This window comes from Notamacropus eugenii, chromosome 3, assembly GCF_028372415.1.
Source record: "Notamacropus eugenii isolate mMacEug1 chromosome 3, mMacEug1.pri_v2, whole genome shotgun sequence".
NCBI classification, from domain to species: domain Eukaryota; kingdom Metazoa; phylum Chordata; class Mammalia; order Diprotodontia; family Macropodidae; genus Notamacropus; species Notamacropus eugenii.
In genome coordinates this window covers 130,732,139-130,739,668 of record NC_092874.1, presented here as the reverse complement: position 1 = coordinate 130,739,668, position 7,530 = coordinate 130,732,139, and positions in this window count along the sequence as shown.

The window sequence follows — 7,530 nt, the reverse complement described above, 5'->3', positions numbered from 1 at the left end:
CTACCCATGGTCACACAGAACTTGAACTCAGGTCTTCTTAATTAAAAGCAGCCAGCTTTCTAAATGTCACATGTCTTCTATCAATAAATCTCCTATGGCTAACATTTGCATAGCTCTTTCAGGTTTATAAATTATTTTACATATATTATCCCATTTAATCCTCACAAAAAACCTGTGGAATATGACAGCTCTTATTATCCCTGTTCAAAGTCTATGATATTGACACTATGTTTGTCAATGAAAAGTTTTCCAATCAAAATGACTCCCGATGATTCTATATTGCTCCCCACCCTTCTAAACCAAACTACTAACACCTAATAGCTTAGATAACTCTATGGAGAAATATGTCAGTAATTCATTGCTAGCCGTCATCATCATCCTGTCCCGTTTTCTTGGACATGATGCATAGTGTGGTAGCTCCAGGATTGTTTTTGTTTACAAATCCCTTAACCAAGTATGATAACTACTTCTGATAATGTTTGGTGATTTCTGTCTCACAAATTACTAGTGAAAAAGTATGACCTATTTCAGAAGTTTGTAATCAAAAGGGATTACACAGACTGCACTGTACTTTTACTTTAGGTTCAGATCTTAAGATACAATGACACTCACTAAAATAAGTTTAATAGGCAATTAAGTTTTATTATTACAAATAGTGCAAGTTAGCAAGTATATACATGTAAATAGTAGATAATAGTTAAGACAGAATAGAAAAAGAAAAAGTATACATCACCAGCCAAGTCTGAGCTCTAACACTTTGGCACAACTGGAGAGGCTGAAAGGGGGAAAGCAGTTGGTAAAGGTCCTGGCTGGGAGAGCAGAAGCAGATATCCCCACTTCTGCAGCAAAAGACCTTCAAAGATCCATCTCTCACTCAGTCCCTTTATATAAGGAACTTCAGGGGAAAGAGGACCATTAGAACAAGGAAGGAACTCTGGTCAAAAGTTCCAGTTGTTGACTTTGATGTATGTGCCCAAGGACGGGCCAGGTCCTTGAACACAGTCACCTCCTTCCTTAAGGAGTTTTATGACTCTTAAGATAAGGATCCCTTCACCCTAGCTGCATGCTTCATTAATTCTACTGCTTCCCCTGGTACTCCCAGTTAGACATATCAACTTTAAGTTACATTCCTTATGTTAGGTCATGTGGCGGTCATGCAAGAAGCTGGGGAGAATCTTCCTCAGTTTCCCCACAAGGTTTTAGATAGAATTAGGAGCACACATATTGGGCAATTCTAAGGAGGCGTCCATCCTAATCAAGAAGTTCTTCCCTTAGAATTTTTGACTAAACAAGAGATAGAAAGCATTATGAAAGACAAAATGGATAATTTTGATTACATTAAACTGAAAAGTTTTTGCACAACCAAACCCAATGCAACCAACATTAGGAGGGAAGCAGAAAACTGGGAAAGAAATTTTGCAACTAGTATCTGTGATAAAGGCCTCATTTCTAAAATATATAGAGAACTGAGTCAAATGTACAAGAACACAAGTCATTCTCCAATTGGTAAATGGTCAAAGGATATGAACAGGCAGTTTTCAGAGGAAGAAATTAAAGTTATCTATAGTCATATGAAAAAATGCTCTAAATCACTATTGATTAGAGAGATGCAAATAAAAACAACTCTGAGATACCACATCACACCTATCAGATTGGCTAACATGACAAAACAGGAAGATGATAAATGTTGGAGAAGATGTGGGAGAGTTGGAACACTCATTCATTGTTGGTGGAGCTGTGAGCTGATCCAACCATTCTGGAGAGCAATTTGGAACTATGCCCAAAGGGCTACAAAAATGTACATACCCTTTAACCCAGCAATACTGCTTCTAGGACTGTATCCCCAAGAGATCATAAAAATGGGAAAGGGTCCCACATGTACAAAAATATTTATAGCAGCTCTCTTTGTGGTGGCCAAAAACTGGAAATCAAGGGGATGCCCATCAGCTGGGGAATGGATGAATAAATTGTAGTATATGAATGTAATGGAATACTATTGTACTACAAGAAATGATGAACAGGAGGATTTCAGAGGCCTGAAAAGACTTATATGAACTGATGCTGAGTGAAAGGAGCAGAATCAGGAGAACTTTGCACACAGCAACAACCACAGTGTGAGGAATTTTTCTGGTAGACTTAGTACTTCATTGCAATGCAAGGACTTAAATAATTCAAAATGGTCTCTTAAGGCAAAATGCCTTCCACATCCAGGGAAAGAACTATGGAATTTGATAGCAGAATGAAACAGATCATTTTCTTTTGTATTATGATTTGGTTTGTTTTATGACTTCTCCCATTCATTTTAATTCTTCTATGCAACATGACTAAGGTGAAAATGTATTTAACAGGAATGTATGTGTAGAACCTATATAAAACTGTATGCTGTCTCAGAGAGGGAGTGAGAAGGTGCGGGGGAGAGGGAGGGGAAAATGTAAGATATATGGAAGTGATTGTAGAACACTGAAAACAAATTAAATAATAAAAACAAAAGCTCTTCCCTTATAATAGATAAATCAATATAGATTAGTGACCAGTTATTGGTAACTAACTATAGAAGAGTACGTGGGTTATGTTAAGCTTTGCATGTACTTACAATCTGTTCCATATCACAACTGGTTGCACAACAGCCAGTCAATAAGTCAAGAAACATTTATTAAGGACCTTCTACATACTAGATATGGTGCTAAGTAGTGGGAATACAAAAAAAAAGGTAAAATACAGACCTTGCCTTCAAGGAACTTGAAATCTAATATGGAAGACAAGCCAACAAATATGTACCAACAAGCTATATACAGGAAAAATAGGAAATAATTAAAAGAAGGAAGGCACTAGAATTAAGAAGGGTTGAGAAAAGATTCCTATGGAAGATGGAATTTTAGTTTGGACTTAAAGGAAGGCAGAGAAGTTAGCAGGCAAAGACGAGGAGGTAGAGAATTATAGGAATGGATGATGTCCAGAGAAGTGCCTGGAATTAAGGGATGGAGTATCTTGTTTGTGGAAGAGCAAGGAGGCCAATGACATTGGATGAAAGACTATTTGGCAGGAAATAAGGTATAAAAAGAATGAAAACGTAAGAGGGGGCTAGGTTATGCCTTGAATATGTGTCTGTCTGTCTGTGAGAGAGTATGAGAGAGAGAGAGAGAGAGAATGAATGAATGAATGAATGAGAGAATACTGTATTTGATCCTGAAGGTTAGGGCCCCACTGGAGTTTACTGAGTAGTCAGGAATGACATGGTCCAAAATGAGCTTTAAGAAAATCACACTGGGGGGGGGCGGAGCCAAGATGGCGGAGTAGAAAGACGCACATACACATAGCTCCGAACCCACAACCCATAGAACATCTGTATAAAGTAACTCATGGCGAATTCTGGAGCAGTGAGGCCACAGAACAGTGGAGCGAAGGAGATTTCTATTCCAGAGGGACCTGCAAACCTCTCGCAAAAGGTCCGTCGTGCTGCGGACGCAGAGCCCAGCCCAGCCCTGCCGCGGCCGCGGCACCGAGAGGAACAGATCCGAGCAGGCTTCAGGGACGGGATCTCCAGTGGCCACGCAGGTCCCTCCACCCACAGGAGAGGGGGGTCGGTGAGAGGGTCTCTTTGGCAGGTTGAGAGGGGAGTGGGGTGCCCCCATAACTCAGGCTCCCTTGGGAGGCAGAAGCTGAGGCAGCAGCAGACCACGGCTCCCCAAGCAGGCAGGAGCCTGGATCCATTGTTGAAGGTCTCTGCATAAACCCCCTGAGGGAACTGAGCCCAAGAGGCGGCCCTGCCCCAACCTGAGCACCTGAACTTAATCTCACACTGAATAGCAGCCCTGCCCCTGCCGAAGCCCCGAGGCTGGGGAGCAGCATTTGAATCTCAGACCCCAAGCACTGGCTGGGAGGATCAGGAGGCGAGGTGGGTGTGAGGAGAACATTCAGAGGTCAAGTCACTGACTGGGAAAATGCCCAGAAAAGAGAAAAAAAATAAGACTATAGAAGGTTACTTTCTTGGTGAACAGGCATTTCCTCCTTTCCTTTCTGATGAGGAAGAACAATGCTAACCATCAGGCAAAGACACAGAAGTCAAGACTTCTATGTCCCAGCCCACCCAATGGGCTCAGGCCATGGAAGAGCTCAAAAAGAATTTTGAAAATCAAGTTAGAGAGGTGGAGGAAAAGCTGGGAAGAGAAATGAGAGACATGAAGTCAAAGCATTAACAGCAGGTCAGCACCCTGCTAAAGGAGACCCAAAAAAATGCTGAAGAAAATAACACCTTGAAAAATAGGCTAACTCAATTGGCAAAAGAGGTTCAAGAAGCCAATGAGGAGAAGAATGCTTTCAAAAGAAGAATTAGCCAAATGGAAAAGGAGATTCAAAAGCTCACTGAAGAAAATAGTTCTTTCAAAATTAGAATGGAACAGATGGAGGCTAATGACTTTATGAGAAAACAAGAAATCACAAAACAAAACCAAAAGAATGAAAAAATGGAAGATAATGTGAAATATCTCATTGGAAAAACAACTGACCTGGAAAACAGATCCAGGAGAGACAATTTAAAAATTATGGGACTACCTGAAAGCCATGATCAAAAAAAGAGCCTAGACATCATCTTTCATGAAATTACCAAGGAAAACTGCCCTGATATTCTAGAACCAGAGGGCAAAATAAATATTCAAGGAATCCACAGAATACCGCCTGAAAGAGATCCAAAAAGAGAAACTCCTAGGAACATTGTGGCCAAATTCCAGAGTTCTCAGGTCAAAGAGAAAATATTGCAAACAGCTAGAAAGAAACAATTCAAGTATTGTGGAAATGCAATCAGGATAACACAAGATCTAGCAGCTTCTACATTAAGGGATCGAAGGAATAGGATATTCCAGAAGTCAAAGGAACTAGGACTAAAACCAAGAATCACCTACCCAGCAAAACTGAGTATAATACTTCAGGGGAAAAATTGGTCTTTCAATGAAATAGAGGATTTTCAAGCATTCTTGATGAAAAGACCAGAGCTGAAAAGAAAATTTGACTTTCAAACACAAGAATGAAGAGAAGCATGAAAAGGTGAACAGCAAAGAGAAGTCATAAGGGACTTACTAAAGTTGAACTGTATACATTCCTACATGGAAAGACAATATTTGTAACTCTTGAAACTTTTCAGTATCTGGGTACTGGGTGGGATTACACACACACACATGCACACACGCACACACACATAGAGACAGAGGATGGGATCATATCTTAAAAAAATGAAATCAAGCAGTGAGAGAGAAATATATTGGGAGGAGAAAGGGAGAAATGGAATGGGGCAAATTATCTCTCATAAAAGAGGCAAGCAAAAGACTTATTAGTGGAGGGATAAAGAGGGGAGGTGAGAGAAAAACATGAAGTGTACTCTCATCACATTCCACTAAAGGAAAGAATAAAATGCACACTCATTTTGGTATGAAAACCTATCTTACAATACAGGAAAGTGGGGGATAAGGGGATAAGCAGGGTGGGGGGGATGATGGAAGGGAGGGCATGGGGAGGAGGGAGCAATTTGAGGTCGACACACATGGGGAGGGATAGGATCAAAAGAGAATAGAAGTAATGGGGGACAGGATAGGATGGAGGGAAATATAATTAGTCTTATACAACACAACTATTATGGAAGTCATTTGCAAAACTACACAGATTTGGCCTATATTGAATTGCTTGCCTTCCAAAGGGAAGGGGTGGGGAGGGAGGGAGGTAAAGAAGTTGGAACTCAAAGTGTTAGGAACAACTGTCGAGTAATGTTCTTGCCACTAGGAAATAAGAAATACAGGTAAAGGGGTATAGAAAGTTATCTGGCCCTACAGGACAAAAGAGAAGACGGAGACAAGGGCAGAGAGGGATGATAGAAGAGAGAGCAGATTGGGCATAGGGGCAATTAGAATGCTTGGTGTTTGGGGGGGGAGGGGATAAAAGGGGAGAAAATTTGTAACCCAAAATTTTGTTAAAATGAATGTTAAAAGTTAAATAAATAAATTTAAAAAAAAAAATAAAAAAAAAAAAAAAGAAAATCACACTGGTGGGGAGGATGGATTGGGACGGTAAAGAGATTTAGAGCATAAAGACTCACCAACAGTTTATTACAATAGGCCAGACATAAGATGGAGCCTACACTAGAGTTGTAGCAATGTCAGAGGAGAAAAGGGGTAAATATTTGAGAGGTATTGAAAAGATGAAGTTAACAGGCCTTGGCAACAGATTAGATATGGCAGTGCAGGGAGGTGAAAGTGAGGAGTCAAAGATGACACCTATATTGCAAACCCTCAAGAAAGGGAAAATGATAGTGATAAAGAAGTTAGGAGAGACACAAAGTTTGGGGGGAAAATAATTAAATCCATGTCTATTTGGAGCTTATTGTGGCATGTAGCTTGAAATTTCTGTCAAACTACTTTCCAGTTTTTTCTGCAGTTTTGGACAGAAAATGAGTCTTTACACTAGTAGTTGGGGATCTTGGGTTTATTAATTACTATCACACCATTATCTATTTTCTTTTGGATTTTATAGATCCAGTGTGTTTCACTAATCAACTTCTGTATTTTTAACCAGTACTACATACTTAATTACTGCTTTGCAATATCGTTTGAAATTGGCTATGACTAGACCCTTTAACTTTCCATTTTGTTTTTCATTGAAATTGTTTTTGTTTGTTTGACAAACCAGCCTTTTGTTTCTCCAAATGAACTGTTATGTTTTTAAGTTTCATAAAGTAACCCTTAGGTAGTTTGACTAGTATGGGACTGAATATGCAAACAAATTTTAATAGTATTGCCATTTTATTATATAGGCATAACCCAATAACAGGCAAGTAATAATCCATAATTATTTATGTCTGTTTTTATTTTTATAAAGAGTGTTTTGTAGTTCATGTAATTCCTGTATCTTGAAAAGCAGACTCCCAAAATTTTATACATTCTGTAGTAATTCTACATGGAATTTGAAATGAAGAATTTTACATTGATCCTGGAGATTACAGGGAGCCAATGGAGTTTTTTGAAGGGGGAGGGAGGAAGGAGGTGACATGGTTGTATCTGATCTTTAGGAAAATCATTTTGGTGGCTGGAGGCTGGACTAAAGTGGGGAGAGACCTGAAGCAAACAAACCCACCAGCAAACTACTGCAATAGTTCAGGTGTGAGGTGATGAAGGCCTGTACCAGAGTGGTGTCATTGTCAGAGAAGAGGAGGGGGCATATTTGAGAAATGTTGCAAAGACAAAATCAACAGGCCTTACCAGAGCTTTAATATGTAGAGTGATAGTAAAGAATCAAGGATGACACCTAACAGGTCACCAAGGATGAGTAGGAGGATGATTTTGCTCTTGACAGTAATAGGGAAGTTGAGGGAGGGAGGATGGGAGGAAAGATAGTGAGTTCAATTTTAGATATGTTGAGTTTAAGATGTCTACTAGACATCCAGTCCGAGATATTGAAAAGGAAGTTGGAGATGCAAGACTGGAGGCAAAATAGGTAGGTTTGAGAATTATCAGCACAGGAATGCTAATTAAGGGAGCTGATGAGAAT